This window comes from Amblyomma mixtum, chromosome 3 (genome assembly GCF_055824585.1).
Source record: "Amblyomma mixtum isolate Tamu chromosome 3, ASM5582458v1, whole genome shotgun sequence".
Classification (NCBI taxonomy): Eukaryota; Metazoa; Arthropoda; class Arachnida; order Ixodida; family Ixodidae; genus Amblyomma; species Amblyomma mixtum.
The window spans coordinates 229545025-229563458 of record NC_143014.1 but is presented as its reverse complement, the minus strand read 5'-3'; the positions used below and the strand labels follow the sequence as shown (position 1 = coordinate 229563458).

The 18434-nt window shown below is 45.6% G+C and overlaps 1 pseudogene; it reads right to left on the bottom strand.

Annotated features, from left to right (window-relative positions):
• Window positions 1–3101: 3101 nt before the first annotated feature.
• LOC149353963 (ubiquitin-conjugating enzyme E2 S pseudogene) overlaps window positions 3102–18434 on the bottom strand; it is a 36426-nt pseudogene continuing 21093 nt past the window's right edge.

The window sequence follows — 18434 nt, the reverse complement described above, 5'->3', positions numbered from 1 at the left end:
AACCGGAGAGTGCTCTTTGATTTGCCGAGCGCACAGCCTGGGTCAGTTATGGCAAAGCCAATGCGTGGCACACGGGCGGCAAGCTAATGGAATTGGTGCGCAGTGGACATCTGTAGCAAGGCTTTCTTTGGACTGCACTGATGACAAGAAGCAGTGTTTCTTACACGTTTACTTGCATTTTCCCTGCGAGTTTGCTAGAATGCATTGATTGCGATGATCTTGCATACCTGCAGTCCTGTGCAGTGCGTGCACTTGTCCCACTGGCATCCTTTCTTTTCTTTACAACGCGAGATAAAACGTAAACCGAAGATCAGATGCTATTTCACTGAAGTGAATCAGCAGGAGGTGAAGCCGCAGGATAGGAAGTGAAGTGAAACCGAACTGAGAAGAAAAAAAATAGGGGAGGAAATAAGGAAACAAGGTGGCAGATCTTTGCCTTTCACATCCGAATTGGAGCATATAAAAATACATGGTGGTTTTTGTTAACTTCACAAATTTGTATTTTAAAAAATTCGAGAGATACATCTGTGCGGTCTGTTGAGCTGGATTCTACAGACAGGCGCACATTATGTACCTCCTTATATGGGTGAATAATTGAACGAATAATTACCTTCAATAAATTTTTTTTTCCTATAGGGGACGAGGTTTTATTGCGAAATTAATGACCGTCAACATCGATGATGAACCCTGTTTTCAAATTAAATTTGCTTAATCAGCAATATGGTTCGAAATATGGAATGTCAAAAATGCGCATTTAAAAGCTCGTTGAGTTCGATTTCCCTCGGTACCTAACTATGAAATGGCGCCTTCTCATCAATTTAATTTCTTCTTCATCATAAAATGCATTAAGACCTCTAGTGTTGAAAAAAAATTACAAAATACGCCATTTTAACAATATGCAATGAAGAAAAGGCAACTTAGTGAGCATTCAAACGCGTATCTATGGCGTTCGGTATCCTAACTACTTTGCCGAGTAAGAAAAATTAAATCCGGGCTATTATTTGATGTCGACGGCCATGAATTTCGCGCAATGACATTGGTTCCTAAATATAAGAATAAGACGTTTATTACTGTATTTAGGCTAATTAGTCGTCGATTTAATGGTACATAGAAGGAGCGTACTATTATCTGCTTGGCTGTTCTATCCAGCTCAAAAGACCGCGCCGACGAAGCTGTCTCAGTTTTTAAAATAAAACTGTTACTGTAAATTTTGAAATATACCCTGTATAATGGCTGTGTTTGCAGAAAGCAGTGTAAAGTTTTCGGTTCGTGTTCTATTTTTGATAGCTATGTTTATGTTAATAGCTACGTCACGAGACGGGAGAAATTCCTAACAGGTGGGCCGTTAGCGTGGAAGGAGGACAATATAGGGAGGACCGAGAAATCCAAAACCGGACAATACTTGCCGTAAAAGGAGGATATGGCGAGAGCGCAAAATGGCCCAACCGGTCTGCGTTTGTTACAGAAGGCTTTGTAGCGACGGTTTAGGAAGGCTTAACGAGAGGATTGTTACAACGATTACCGCCCTTAAGGTAATTACCAGGAGAGGGGGAGGGTATGGCGAGAACGGAGAAATCTCCAACGAGAGGATGATTACTGTGGGAGGAGGAGGGTATCGTGAGAGCTTCGGAAGCCGGACCTCCTACGTGGTTGCCATAGGAACCACTGAGACGAAAGCTACCCTATAAGGGGCAGTAGGTTTGCCGTGGAAGCACGGTACGGGGAGAGGCGAAGTTTATGACGAGAGTTTAGGAAGGCGTATCAAGATACCTATGCGGCTCCTGGCTGCCAGGAAGAAAAAAGAAGGGTATGCTGACACCAGAGTAATGTAGCATGGTGCATCTGTGACAGCTCCTGCGAAACGCGTCGCCCGAGGACAGGATCATCATCGGCGAAGCACTTCTAGAACAAGGGCACTAAAAACGGCTATGTGCGGAAAACTAAAACGAGCCCCCTAGAACTATACAGATGTGAGGTCTCTCTGATATTTTCTACAGCAACATACCGTAAAGTGCAAATGCCTTAACAGCAGCTACTGAACTTCTTGTTATCTAGGGGTAACCATGCTGTCAACTTTTTTTTTATAGATTGTGTTAATGCGGTTACAAGCGCATATCGAAATACAACCATTTCCACTTTACTTACTAGAAAATTTATTTCTTGGGTTGGTGAAAGGCCCACAATGAACTCGAAATAACTTTTGATCGCAAAGGAACGGCGCGTTATATCAATTCGCCCATTGTAAATATTGTGAACACCAAAAAAAGCCCAATTTTCAGAAAGCACTAAAAGCTAGTAATACTGTAACAAAGGAGGTAGAGGAAATTCTAAAAAAAGAAGAGGTCCTCATTCTGGCGGAAGAAAGACCTCTGCAAGAGCGATGGCCTAGTGATCTGAGCATCGGCCCTGTATGTGGAAAGTGCGGGGTTCGATCCCCAGAGCCGCCACGTGCCCACCGGTTCCCAATGGGTACAAATCTTGCACTGTCCTGGCGGTCGGCTTCTGTTGGCCGAAATGCTCAGAAAATGAGGCTTTTAGCCTACCTTGGGAAGAGCAAAATAGTGAAGACAAATATTATCTTTTCAATAGTATTTTTGCGCCTTTGGTGACAGCACCAATACGGGTCATCTCACTAACACATGCAGGCATGCCTGACAGTGCTTTTCAAAGCAATCAACATATCAGCAGCGTGATAAGCTGGCACTTTCTGTGCAGCTAAACGCCACCTGTGTACGCGCCCTGTAATGTTCCATAATTCGACCATCTGCTTGTGCCATTGCAGTTTCAACAGTAGCACAATCTAGCTTTCTGCTCCTCAGCCAATAGTCTAAATTTAATTTTCCCGCCCTGGGAGTATATCTGTAGCCATTGTGACCCCAACTGCTACTATAGGACTCTCCCTTACACGAAAATCCCCAACAGAACAAAATTGCGCCCCACACGACCAGCGTTTTTGCTTAAATAACACTGCGGCCTTCGTCTTTTTCTTTTTTGCCTTTCGCTTGGAGTGGTGCATGGAGCACCCTATTTACAAAGAGTTGGACGTGTGTGTGCGTTTTTGTGTGTGTGCTAACAGGAGAGGAAAGGAGTTTTGTCGGGCATTATAACCGCGTCGGTGGGCGCATCTTCTCATTCGCCAGCGTAAAGACCTGGCTCTGTGGCGAGGAGCCGTCCTTGTGCTCGGCTGGCCGCGCGTGGGTCTCTGTGATGCCCTGCGTCCGCCGGCAGAAGTCGACCTGCCTTTCGAGCCACCTGCCGCCAGCCTCCTCGTTGAGCGCCGACTCCAGACTGGGCGCAATGAGGAGGCACTTGATGGTGAGCAAGAGCTGCTGCAGGCCCAGGTTCGGCTTCGAGTCCTTCTTCGGCGTGTATACGGAGATCTCATTCGCGGACACCGCCGCAGTGGAGCGGAAGTGGCGCGTCGTGAAGAACCACCGCGACGACGACGCCGAAAAGTCCTTGGGCAGCACCAGGCGATGTATGAAGCCGCCGCCAGCGTAGGGTTGCCCGGAGGTGCCTCCATGGTGGCCTCTATGTCGGTGAAGTCATCGGGTTGACGACGACGCGGATACCTTAGGGCTGCTGGCGAAGCAGCCTGCAGAACTCCCGCGACTTATTCCGCCCGAATAGCGGAGTAAATGTTCCAACCTTCTCGGTCCGTCTCGGGACAAGAGAAGAGGAAAACCCAGCGAGCAGCAAATCTCACAGCGTCCGACACACTGCCAGCCGATGCGAAGCAATCACTTTGGACGATTTTACCATTCCACCTGTTTCAATAGTATTAAAATATTCATAGTTCTTCTGTGCTGTTATGGCTATCGAAGAAATAAACAACCTGCAAACTTCAAGTAGCACATGATTGACTTAGCGATGAGAGCAATGTTACAGACATTCAAGATCTCGCTATACAATAGATAATAGGCTTTAAACAAGGGCGACGGCCTTAGAGTTACGGAGATTATTAAAAATCTTGCAACCTTCATTACGGAGTGTGCAATAGAAGTTGAGGGCAGGTTAGCTAGACAGGCCATTCCCATGCGCTTTCAGCATAAATGCTACGATAAAGAAACGAAAAAGCATGAAATCCTCTGATGTAGAAAGTATTGAACTAGCATAACTCTCAGATCTGGTCAGTAAGCTTGGGGTAACCGACGTAGGGAAATATGAGGGAAGAATTTTGCATGCCGTAAACAACGGATGTATTAGAAAGGGAGCAGGAGGGAATTAGGGATGGAAAAACATAGGCACTAATACACAAGGAGAGCGTTGTCGTTACCGATATGGATAAGACAAGGTAGCCAAGCCGCCCCACAGAGATCTATAGGTTAAAGTAAATAAGACGAAAATGGCTCAGACACTGGTGCAGATGGCTAAGACATCTTTCTGGTAACAAAAAAGGAAGAAAGTTGTCATACAAAATTACCAAAGATGCTTTGGAAATTCTTAAGTGTGCTTGGCGAAAGCCTTGTGGTCAACCCACCGCCGCTTTTCCGAACCGCTTGGCGCGTGGCGGGCTTCCCGAATGTGCGATTTTTATTGTATTTGGCGACTGAGGTCTCTATTTTGATTGCAGTGTTTTAGAGCGAGTTCTTTGGCGCCCGTTTCGCGACGCCGCCGTCGGCGTTGCCCGTTCTGCGTTCGGCGTTCATTACAAATTTGATTTGAGGAAAGGAAATTACGAAGTAACTGTCTTGCGTCTCTCGGTGGAAACCCAGTCATCCGTTTGCATAGGAAAGGAGGAAATGGGAGTGAAAGTAGGAACAGAAAGAGGGCCCGTAGTAAAGAAAACGAATTTGAAGAAAGGAAAATACGGAGGAGGTTGCGCCGCTGGGCGGAGGAGAGGCCACAGTTGGCACGATTCCAGCGCAAGGACGGACACCGTGAGCATGAGCAATTGAAGGCTTTCGCCTTAAAAATATGCAGGAGAAAAATTGGCTGGCGAGGGTTAGGTAATTGCATTTCTTTTGATAGGACGGCACCGTGATTGAGCCAGAAAAACCAGCCACTTCGTATAGCCGATGCCTCCCTATGTAGGGCGTAAAAGAAGCTTGGAGGTCCGCCATTACTAATATTAAAGCAATGGGACGTCAAATCCAAATCTGCAGACCGATATGAGCTTACCACTTGTTTTATAAAAGCGATTTTCAAAGGAAATTGCGAATCGAATTGAATGAACCTTAAATTTTAGTCAGCCAAAGGACCAGCTAGATTGGCCTTGGGAAAGCGTAATGGACAAAAGACCGTATTCATAGATTCAGTTGACCGATAGAAGCACGAGCAGTACGTAGATAGCCTCTATATGTGGCCTTCATCGATTGCGAGAAAGGATTTTACTCAGCCGTAAATTCAGGGGTCATCAATGCATTTCGAAACCCCGATGTAGAAGGAGCGCATGTTAGGATAATGAAATATATCAATATATCGGCTTGACGGCCAGCATGGTTACTCAAATGAAAAATGGTGAAGTACCACTGAGGAAGGCCACTCATATATGGAAACATCCTCCAGTATTATCCGGCGTGTGTTTGCACAAGGCAATCAGAGAAATGGATTGGAAACGATTTAGGACAAATGTAATTGAGAATTTCGCCGTAATATCTCATTTGCTGATGGCATTGTTGGTTTATGGTAGAGAGAGGGTGCGGTAGATGGTCCTTGGCGATCACAAAATGAACAAGGGAGGGGAAAACCTCAGTTTGCTAGAGCCAACGTTTCGACAAGGGGACTTGTCGAAACGAAGACAAGTCCCCTTGTCGAAACGTTGGCTCTAGCAAACTGAGGTTTTCCCCTCCCTTGTTCATTTTGTGATCGATTGTTGGTTTATGTAGTTTAACGTCCCAATACGAAGGCTGGTATTAGGGACCCCATAGTGGAGGTCTACGGAAGATTTCGACCACCCGCTGTTCCTGAACGGGCCCTGACATCGCATAGTATACGGTACTCTCTAGCATTTAGCCTCCAAGGAAATGCTACTACCGTGGCCCTGACTGAACCCGCGACTTTTACTTCAGTAAACTGGCGCCATAGCCACTGAGCCACCATTGCTGATATTGTCTGCTCATGTAGATAAGGCGATGGAATCGTAAAGAATGATCGAAATTTTAGATAGGCAGACGCAGAAAGGGAGGTCTAAAATATTATGAAGCAATCTAAAGTAATTAATGTTCACAAAGTCCCCGGAAGTCACGGCAGTTTACGGTATGGAGCGATGTATTTCAAGTTGTCAGGAAATACATCTACTTTGGTCACGGAGCAACCCACTGATCCGGAACACGAGAGGTTAATAACCCGAATAATAAGTATCACCGAGAGTACATATAGAATATGTAGTATGAGGTCATGAATAGCAGCGAATAATTTTTCCTTAAACTGAAAATTCACAGCCGTCGTATCTTGGCAGCACCCACCCATGGGTAAAAACTACTTGCAGGCTGGTGAAAATGATGGGTGTAACATTAAAAGACAGCGGATAGGAAGCCTGCGGGGATATGAAGGCCGCAGATTGCACAGCGCAAGGTTAATTGCATGTCACACAAAAAACCTCTTACTGCCATGCCAGTCGTTTGTGGTGAAATGGTGTATATCCCTGCTTTAATCCATCATAAAACGTTATCCCTAATACGTGACTTTCATTTTGCTAGTGACTAACAGCCCTTCTAGGCCTATTTAGAATTAAATTCGGCCTGGTTTCTTCAGTCAACAGAGTGTACAGTACTGCGTATTAGTTTGTTATATTCGGTAGTCGACACTTGTAGAAACATATTTGACCTCACTCTTGACCAAAGGTTTTCGTAGGTGCAACGGCAGTGGCCGTTGAAGGTGTAAGACTCTCTGGCACGTTGTTCATCATCCGGCGCGGGATGAATAGGTCTAGTGCTCGAGCGAGCACTTAAAGAGAGTTCCTTAGCTACGTCTAACACTTGTTCTAGACTAAATGTAACCAAGTTTATGAAGATTACAGAGTGCCCTAGACGAGTCAAACCAACTTAGTTTTGTTGAGAATCGTGTGGCCTAGTCCACAAAATTTTTAGTTCTGCAATATTGGTTAGCAATAGGACTAATCAGCTTAATTATTAAATTCAGCATTGCAATCGAAAAATGAGCCGCTATGAAAGCTGTAGATAACCATGAGTAATAGCCGGCTGAAAAGTGGACAACATTCTATCGTTTATGGAGCTTTTTATCGGCTCTAAAAGAAAGCGCGCGAATATCAGTACCCACCAATTTCCACGGCTGCCTGAGCGTTTCAAGACGCGCAGTGAAAAGAAATCCTGTTATCTCTGGAACGCTCTTTCCCACACAGCTTTGCGTTTCCTGTGGGCGCGGGGTATAAAATAAATGGATTTCGCTCTCTCACATCGCGTCTCAGCGGTAAACTATGTAGCATCACTGTCAAGTGGCCGATTTTGAAAGTCGCGCTTTTTTAGGGCCTATGAAAATGGTTCGTAAACGGTACCTAGTTTGTGTGCTTTAGCGTGTTTAACGTCCCAAACCGACTCAGGCTGTGCGGAGCGCGGTACTGGAAGACTCCGGATAATTTAGGCCACCTGGTTTTCTTTAACGTGCACTGACATCGGACAGTACACTGGACTCTAGAATTTCGCCTCCATAGAAACGTGACCGCCGCGACCGAGATCGAACCAGCTTCTTTCGGGCCAGCAGCCTAGCGTGATAACCGGCGCAAGGGCAGAATTGGTAAACGGGTGCTAAGGAAGAAGGTATTTCAGTTATACAAGGTAGGGTCGAAGACCCATTTCTCAAGCATTTCAGCCCAGATGAGCCGAGCGCGAGGCCAGGGGCACAAGGCCCATTTTATCACCGGTGGCTACCTGTGGCTCTGGGTATTGAACACCTACGTCTTCCACGGGCGCAACGGATGGTCAAACCACTTCGCCACCACTGCCGCTTTGAGCCGGCTGTTTATCGAGGCGATCTACCACTTTCGTACTGACATACCTTTTCCCGAAGCCGATATTTAGAAAGATAGCTGGTTAGTCCTAACTTATCGACATACGTAGCAAAACTGTTCGGCAAACTGTAGTGACAAATTGACACTACTCCAAACTCCCTGCTCTAGACGGCCGCGTAACGGGCCGGGCCAAGAAGGAAAAAAAGACTAAGAACTCAGCAAGGCAAGTTCGGTGATATCCTTGAAGCCTAGTCGTAAAAAAATAACCGAGAGTCCGTATAGAAAATAAATGAATAAAATTTCAAAGTTACCCAAAAGAGCAGAGCACGTGAGCGCTTCGCTACACCACTTTTCCATTGTTAATGTCGAGTGCTTAGAAAAAAATTAGTTTAAAACCAATTGCACATCTCGTCTTTCCTGTCAGGAGGCAACAATATAAAAAAATTGAAATAAAGTTCAGCCTTTGATTAGCCACGCTTTCTTCGATCTTACGTGAAATCAGCTTATTTGTTTCCCCAGCATAACTAGCTACCAGGCGCCAGCTTTCATGTATTAAAGCGGCCTTTACAGCCTATTTTCGCGCATACTCTGCTTATGGCCAACAAGTTCGCAACATGTTAAACTACAAGTCCCCTAAGTTACAGTTGGTTCTGTGCGGTAGATATTTTTAAAAGGAATTTTTTTTTCGTTTCTCTTGTGAGCTCCTGCTGGTCTGGCAACTTTCATCGCTGACGTCACAAGGGTACACTCTAAGAACTGCTACTCCTGCATTAAGAGTAAAAGAGCCTCGCTACTCCTGCAGGTCTCAGTCTACTCTTTCTACAAACGAGAAAGAGTGAAAGGTCCTGTTCACTCCTCTTGACAAAAGAGTAAAATGGCATTTCCACTCCTGCATACCGCAAGGGAGTTCAGTGCTTGTTTTACTCCTCCGGCAAAGGAATTAACAAACAAATGATAACGTTCATGCGGCTCCACAGGCTGCACAATAGATATCATTGCTCATCGTAGCAAGCAACTCGTATTATTTTCTTATGCCGCAAAGAATAATCTACAACGAGGACGCGTTGTTCATTTTGCTAAGAGCGCTCGCCATGCATTCCTTCAAACTTGCGTTTAACTGTATTTTCGCGGAAGCATTTACTATATACGTATACGTGAAATACGTATACGTGAACTACGTGAACTAAGGGACTCGCTACTGCAAACGGGCATTGAATGCCCATTCACACTTGCAAGTAGCAAAGGGCATGCGATCAGGCAGCAGCTCCACGACACCGTTCCTCACACTTACAAGGGTGACCTGCGGGTCGCCTGCTCGTTTGATTCTCACGTGAAATGAGGTCTCGGGAATGACGTCAGTCACGCGCTTTGGCCCAGGCTCCTGTGCCCTCGCGCTCGGTCTTTTAAAGTGGTCTGGTTCCTCGTTATTAGCAGTGTGCTGCTACAACCTGGGCGAAGAGGAGAATATCGTGGCGGTTTTGATGTGCGCCACGGCCATACAATCGTAAGGGCGCGCTAGCTTCTCGGGGCCGGCCTGCCAGCCTAGATGCCGGCTGCCGGCGTCAGAAAAATGCACTGGTATTGTTTGTTCACGACCAAAGCTCTGGGATAGAGTATCATTAGCCAATGTCGAGTTGTTGGTAGAAGCGATAACAGCCATACAAATTTCCTCCCATAGCCGCTTTGCTGCTGCTCTGGAGTTCGCCTGGCCTCTGCTATAGCTCCGCTCCTGAAGGGGTCGTGGAAACCGAGCATATATTTATTTCCCTATGACGCGGGGTTCAGAGTAAAACGGTGCCGAGGGTATATAGCACCTAAGTGCTGGCCAGTTTCGAAGCGCATTCAGCTACAGCATCTATGTGAAATCGGCTAGGTTTAGCGACGACAAGGGTAGCCAGCGAGCAGCGCACAGTTCGTCGCCCGGCGCGACCGCGGGCGGCGTCGTTGTCGAAAGCTCGGCTCGCTCAATGATTCGCTCCGTAGCTTGTGAATCGCGCACGCAAGGCTGGAAAATCGAGCAGCGACTGGCCTGCGATTGAGCGAGCCTTTATGCCCACGTTTGCAGCACAAGTGAACAAATTTAGCACACATGTATGCATGGAATATCGGCTGCGTTGCGGCGATTCTTAATCGTCCTCGACGCCATCATCACCGTTCGGGTGGACCCGAGCATATCTTTATTTCACTACGAGACATAGTTCACAATAAAACGTACTTACAATGCAAAGAGTAGCACCTCAGCGCTAGCCAGTTTCGAAGCGCTCTCAGCTCTGGCATCGAAGTGAAACCTCCTAGGCTTCGCTACGAATACGGCAGCCAGGGAGCAGGCCGAAGCTCGTCGCGCGGCGCGCTCGCGAGCAGCGTCATTGCTGAAAGCTCGGCTCGCTCACAGATTGGCTCAGAAACTTGCGAATTGTACTCGCAAGGCTGGCAAATCGAGCAGCTAGCGGCTGGCCTGCGACTGAGCGCACGTTCGCAGTACAGGTGAACAACAATTAGCGCACGAATGCTTGGGATACCGGCTGCGTTGCGGCCATGTTAAGGCGATTCTTAAGCTCGTCCTCGACGCCATCGTCACCGTACGTGACACACAGGCTGAGAACTTGAATTCGAGTACGTGCTAAAGTAAGCTGCTCGTATTTCTCGGAACAATCTGAACTCGAAAAGACAGTTGCTTCTGTCGGCTTCCATGCATGTGGGCTCTTGCTAGTGAAAGTACACTCGAACAGGATGCGGCGAGTGCGGGCCGCTGTTCCATATAAGCTAAAGTGTGAAGCGAATATCGTCGTAGTTCCGTAACGCAGTTGATATCACAGTAATCCGCTTGTACGGGTCACATTTAAGCTCTGTTTCATGTAGATCTCCGTCGAGCATGCCAGTGTCGCGTAGAGTAATGCATCGCAGCTGCTCTTTGTCCTACCGCTCGCGTCGAACATATCCTTGATATGGACCAGTTTGCGATACGGTGCGTTTCTTTGCCTTTTTTGTCGCATTTAAGGGATTTTCGCTGCCGTCAATCGAAATTGCATTCCGTCAACAGCGTCGTCTGCGCCGTCGTCTGCTAGGACACCCGGGGATGGGATCACAGGATCGCAGCTTCTACAAACGACATGTCAGCAAAAGTATCTAAAAGCGCTTTGGTATTCGCATTTAATAAAGAAATAAAACGAAAAAATATAATTTGTTTTTGTTCCGAACACAATTCAAATATTAGTAACAAAAAAAGCGCATTTCTAGGTTTTTTCAACGAAGCAAAACTGCAGCCGTCGTCACGTTTTGTGTTATTTGGGTTTTCGTAGCATTGTTTGAGTGCTCGTGCGGTGGACGTGTATGAAGAGCACAAGTGTGTTTTGGAAACCAACGACGAGAATTACGCCCTGTCAACACTGGTGATTTTGAACGGGTAAAGCCGTGAAGAAAGGTAGCGCTACGACTTCTTGTCATCTGGAGAGGCAACGAAGAATGTGCGGTTTTGCTAAGCCTTGAATAGCCGTCTGAACGGTGAGTCCCGTGTACGTTTCTTTACTTCTGATCTCTATTCGCACGCGTTATATTAGTGTGCGCCTATATAGGGATGGCAGTGCAGGGAGTCTGCGTGCGGTTGCCTCAGCTATAATGCGTTAAGGCCGATTCACACGACGGTCCGTTCGCCCGCGGCCCGCGCACTACGTATTCATGCGTCACCACATTGAGAGGCGCGCTGTCGGCCTTTACCAGAAAAGAACGGGCGTATAGGCCGCATGGCAACTGTTGCTCCATAGTCTCTATCTGCGTTTAGTACTCGGGTGCCGCGGTAAATAAAAATGCTACCAGTTATCACAACAGAGTTATGCGGTCGCTTGCTAGCGCTGCGAAAAACAACAGACAATGTTTACTACATTCCAATAGCATAGATTTGTGCTACGTAGGAGAGGATGATGAGCGTGCAGTGCCACGTTAGAGAGCGCTCTTGCTAGGCCAGCTGCGGACAGACAAGGGAACTGACAACGGTCGAGTTGCCTCGCGGCTGGTGCCCGTCGGATTGATTTGTGCTACTTAGAAGATGACGATGAGCGGCAGTGCCGCGCGACAGAGCACTCGCGCTAGGCCAGCTGCCAACAGACAGTGCTCAGTGTGTGTACTCGTCGGATTTGTGCTTACGCCTTAATATTTGTCATACAATTTTTTCGGGGACAATGATCGCGTGTAAAAGGCTGGGGCATATCCCTTGCCTAGTCATTTGTATATTTTTATCTGTGCTTCCCCATGGAACAGAATTTGACACAGTATTATGTCAAAGTTAGATCGTTCTTGCGTCTGCCCTGAGGTGTAGGTGTCGATGCTTCCTCGCCTTCAGATTTTGAGAACTGTTTGGGATGCAACTGCGCACTTATTTAGGATTTCAAGCTTTTTGCTATATCCCTCGTTTGTGCGGCCCGCTTTCAAGTCGTTCGCTATATCGGTGATGGTTTGTTATTGATTTTCACTTTCTCTTATTTATTCTTGGTTGACTGCCACCAGCTGTGCTGCCGGCGATTCTCCACGCTCGGAACTATTCCCAGGCACGAGACCCTACCCACAGACCTCCCTGCACCACACTCACCAGTTTTCTTCGGTATTTTTTTCCCTTCCTCTTACTTGCATTGCCACTAGGCAGTTTTTATTTCTGTGCAGATTTGTTAAATGCAATATCAATTTTCGTTTCATGCTGTGATGTGAGATATCGTGCTTCTTGCTAATGAATGCATGCCTTTTCCATCCTCTCGTCATTTGTGCAAAGCAGACGGGTCTACTGGTCGCTACGTTCAATTTAAAAACACCTTCGGTGCTGCTGCAAAGCACCCTAGTAGTAATAATTAAATCCTGTGCATGCTATATTCGAATAGTTACGCTCTTTTCATCATGCATAAAAATAGTGGTATTCCAGCCTGCTCATCTTTCTATGCGGTTGTGACAGTCATGTAAATCTACTGAAAAAAATGTATATCGGTGCATCACATACAATCTGTTCATTTCTTTTGTCATGGGCTATCTCACTGCTTTTTGTGTTCCTATGTTAATACCTTATTCTAATTTATGAAGCAGTAGACAATTTCTTCTCTTGTCATTCATGACATTGTTACGGCCACTGACAACAGTTGCTCTGACATATTTATTTGCAGTTGCCAGCTGCCAGTATCTACTGGGCCATTCGTGCTTCCAGCTTTTGGCTGTGCTATCTCTCCTCAGCTGTTTGTGGTAGGTATTGTTTTCCAGTGATGCATACCTTACCTGCCTATTTAGAAACATTTCGTAGACATAGGCTCACAGCCGGGTTTAGAAATGCATGCAGAGCTCTACGTGCACTTAGCAGCAGTACCTCCCTGTATAATCACATGAATCTGATCCTGAATTACATGAATGTAATTGCATGATCTGTATGAAATAGTCGCTCATGAAGCTTTTGACTGCTGCTGTTAACATAATGGAGTTTACACTGCTTCAGGTGCAGTGACTATTTCACACATGTTGCCTCTTATGCATATGTGCCCTCTGAAAGGGCGAACATATTCCTTTATCCCTTTAAAAAACATTGTGTTCTATCATGATGCTCTACCGGTATTTCTGGTGTATAGACCAAAATGTCACTCAGTATTGTAACATGAAGCGGCAACTCAGTTTGTCCAATGTTTTAGAGGTAACATGAAGCGGGAACTGAGTTTGTCCAATGTTTTAGGGGTCCTAAAACATTGGACCAACACAGTTCCCACTCGAGTTATTGATCACTTCGCTCTCGCCTTACCATAAGCTTGCCGTCCAGTTTGGACAAATTGGTAGAGCGACTGCTCCAGTGAAGTGGTGGTTCTGAGTTCGAACACCGGACCAGGACGAATCTTTCTTTAACTACGAAGTTTCTGTGAAAGCTGTATAGCTTTCCTTTGTAGCCATCTGGCTGTGCTCGAGTGGATGTCAATGAATAATTACTCCTTATTACAGATCTTTTGTCAACGCCAAACTGATTCAGTAGCAACAAATAGTAGAAGGGTAAAAGCATGCTGCTCCCAAAAATTCGTTAAGCATGTTATAAAATGTATGCTGTATTGTTTTAACTGCTGCAAAGAAATAACGGTGATGTTAGATGCCCAGCCCCTATTAGGTAAACATAGCTCGCAGTTAACACAGTGGATGGAAAAGAAATATGGACTTCAACCCTCACGACGACCCTCACCCCAGTAAAACAAAAAGTGCCAGTGTTGCCATACTTGAGAGCTTTGCTCTTTTAAAGTGCAGTAGACTGCTACTCAAAGTTGACAAAAAAATGCGTCTCGTTTTCTGCATGTGCATTCCACAGTGCTGGTGCCATTTTCACTGGCCATTGACATTCAGTCGCATGATGTGCACCCCGCTCCTCGAGTTGATTTTGTTTGTCTTGTGAACCTGCCGTCAAAATCAGTGCAGGATAATGCTTCCCCAGTTGATCAGCAGTTAATCTTGTCCTTTGCCAGCTGCTGTCACCCTTTCTCCACAGAGAAGGGCGGTGGGAGTCCAAGCCAGGTGGAGTTGAAATATTTGACTAGTAGGGGACAGGGATCCTGCGGTTTGTTGAGGACACAGGCAAATTGGAGACTTATGGAAGAATTTTTTTACCAGCCAAAAAAGACGCATACAAAAGAGAGAACCGCACGGCTATCTGGAAATCAAATATACATCAACATAAGCAAAACTGTGTTAATATGTTTCAGAAATCCGCACAAGAATGTTGATCTTACCCAGTCGGTTCTACTGCATGGTAGCAACTGTGCCAATTGCGAATGTTCGCCACTACCCTTCTCGAGCAGTGTTAAATATCTTGGCCTATATCTTGATTCCAACATGTGTTGGTCTTCCCAAATTGACTATTTATTAAAACGACTCCGTGCTCTTTCTGTCCAGCTTTATCGTATAAAATACACTACACCTATAAACTTGCGTCAGACTGTATATAGATCTTTAGGAGAATCTATCCTTAGATACGGCGTTTCAGTGTATGGTTCTTGTGCACCTTGTAAGATTAAGAAGGTAGATAGTTTCCTGTGCAGAATCTCCACTAATTTATTGTATGGCACTGCTCATGAGAAGTCCGACCATAACACCAGAATGGCTAAAGCAGGAGTTATTCCTCTGCATGACTTGTACTTATAGGTGGTAGTTCTCAGAAATTACTTTTCAGCACAGTTTAAACAGCCAGATAAAAAACCAGAGTCACTTAGGCATATAGCGCGTTATAAAGTTCCCAGGGTTTACACACATTATGGTAAAAGGACACGACAGTTCTATATACCCTACCATTTTAATAAACTACCTGCTCAGGTGTTTGGTTGTGATTCGCTGACGGCTGTGAAATCTGGACTGCAAGCGTGGTTTGAAAGTTTCAAAGAAAGGATTCCATGCAAAGGGAAGCAATGCTTCCCTTTGCATGGAATCGGCTCTCAAAACGTCGTGTGTGCATCAATTGCAGGCAAGTTTTGACAATCAGGTCCGCCGGCTTTCGGCAGCAGGTTTCCCTATGTCGCTCTTGACGGCGGTTGCCGAGGCCCTGATTCGAAAGATGAAGACCGGTACGCCAAGTATGAGAGGGACGAGTGAACGCGAAGCGTTCAGGCCTGTGGTGGTGCCATATCTGCATAAGGTGTCTCATCACCTCAAGAGAGTTGCAGGCAGGCATGGCGTCCCTCTGGCGTTTTCTGCGCCGAATAAACTGGCGAAGCTGTGCGCCCGCACGTGCGGTGATAGAAGGAGTGGATGCCTAATCAGGCACGGGTCTACCTACATCCCTTGCGCCACCGGGGTGGTATACTCCTTCCCTCTTTCATGTGGTAAGACCTACATCGGGCAGACAGGGCGGTGCATAAACGAGCGACTCAGGGAGCATGCGAATAAAGTTAGGAACAACACAGACAAAGGGGCACACCTTGTGTCCCATCTTAGTTCTTGCCGCAATTGCGCACCGCGACTTGACGAGACAGTGATACTGGGAAAAAGCAAAAATGAACAAGCGCGGCTGGCTTTGGAAGCTTTCCACATAAAGGAAAATGCTGTAGACTGTATCAGTGACACGTCCGTGGCTCTGTACGTTGCCGAAATCAACGTTTTGCGTTCGCGTCTGCGTCAACAGCCCTACACATGACTATTGTGGTTAAAGATTGCTTTTGAGCATGCGTGGCCAGGTGTATAAGTAAGCGTTCCAAGGAAGAAATAAACAGTTGTTAGTGCGCTTGTGTGTGTCTCTGTGTCTTTCTTCGTGGTTCGGCCTTTGATTGCGCATCCTATACCTTCACAACATCATGTACCAACTAGGCCCAACCCAAGTTTTATTGAAACGGAAGCTACGTTTGTGCACAAAGCTCCTGAATTTTTGAAAGCGCAGCTCTGACAGTTCTCATTGTCATAAATAAGTACAAATCAGCCTAATCTTTTTGGACAAACCATTTCATGCTCTTAGCTGTTTCTGAGAAACAGGCTGCCTTTTTTTCTGCTTTTGGTGTGAAACATTCCTAACAACTTCTTTCTTTCTCCATGCACAGATAGCCTATGCATACACGGGCAGCTTGATTGCAATATTTAGGGCAATATTTATAACAGGTGCAGTGAGCCTTGGTACATGTGGACAGAAATTAAGCTAGGGTGGGGTGGGGTATTTTCGCACAGGGTAATGTTATGCGGAGGGTTTGGCGTATTGAAACCGAGTCTTTCTGAGCTCTTATTAGACGTCCCAGCACCAGGACAGTAGTTGAGGCTTTTCTTCTTTGTTGTCTAGTCAATGGTTTCCATCACATAAAATAGCCTTAATTCTAGCTATCCCGTGGCCGTCTAACAGAACGATGCAGATATACTGAAGTGATCAGTGTTGCATAAAAGTAGTGAGAACATTGCAAATGCAAGACAACTTCAATGGTTTGCAGTGCACTAACGTGGCAGTCATAGAGAATTACACATTACATTTGCAAATCTAAATTGTGCATAATAGTATGGACTGGCACGTAATGTGCGAAGTAATCACAGTTATCTCGTTCATGCCAAATGCTAGTGTCAAACATTGTCAGTATTGCATATTTATAAAGAGCAGACATGCTGCGCCTAACTTGTCGTTGGATAGATTTTATTACTATGAAAGCAAAAAGTTTACACATGGCTGACGTGTTCTTGCGTGGGAAGTAGTATTACCTTAAATGAGTATAAACACCAAATTTTTGGTTATGTGTGTTCTTTGTAGCGACGTGCTGGGCATTCGTATACATAGAATTGTTGCATAGTATTCGTCTCCAATCGCTAAATAATTACAACCAGATTTCTTTTCTTCCCTGTTTCAATAGCATAGCAATTGCTATGACATCAATGTTCAGTATAGGTTATGTAAGGCACAAAAAAAGCTACGATATCGCTACTTCATCGTTTTAATTAGTTACAATGCTAAAGCCAGCCTGCCTTAAGAGTCGGATCAGAATGAATGACGAAGCCGCAATTATATTGCAGTTTTCCTCATGCCTCCCCTGGCTTATACTGACCTTTGATGCCATTGTCATTGCTCAGTTTTTAAAAGTGAAGCAGGAGAGAGAAGATATTTAATTACAAATTATTTAGCAGTCATAGGCGAATACTGTGTGGTTATCCGCGCATAGTAATGCCTTATGCATCATTAAAAACAAAAAAAAAATGTGGAACTGAAATTTGCTCGGCTGCTGACCCAAAAGACGCGGGTTCGATCCCGGCTGCGGCGGCTGGAATTTCTTTGGAGGAGAAATTCTAGAGGCCCGTGTACTGTGCGATGTCAGTGCACGTTAAAGAACCCCAGGTGGTAGAAATTTCCGGAGCCTTTCACTACGGCGTCTCTCATAGCCTGGGTCGCTTTAGGACGTTAAACCCCATAAACCAACCCAAACCAAACTGAAATTTGTTGTCTGCCTCTTTGAGATGAAAAATTTTGAATTTTTCCTTCACTATTTTAGAGCATGAAATTCAGTTAATGGTATCTGAGAAACAGGAATTGCAACAGCCATTTCTCTTCAGCAAGAAAACTGTCATTGGTTTAAGTGTTTTCCCGATTCAAGGTTACCCTATATTTTAAACTGCAAAATGTATTATGTGACAAGAAACCGTCAAGCACAATAGGTGTGGTTTTAGAAATGACTGGAAGTGATAAGGGAATACATTTACTTAGAGCAGGTAGTGACCGCTGATCCGGATCATGAAGGGGAATAACTAGAGGAATATGAATGGGGTGGAGTGCATATGGCAGGTTCTCTCAGATCATGAATGGCAGTTTTTCAATACCCCTCAAGAGAAAAGTATACAACAGCTGTATCCTACCGGTATTAACCTATGGGGCAGAAACGTGGAGGCTAACGAAGAGGGTTCAGCTTAAGTTAAGGACAACGCAACGAGCTATGGAAATAAAAATGATAGGCGTAACGTTAAGAGATCGGAAGCGGGCGGAGTGGGTGAGGGAACAAACGCGGGTTGAAGACATCCTAGTCGAAATCAGGAGAAAAAAGGGTGCTTGGGCAGGGCATGTAAGACGAAGGCAAGA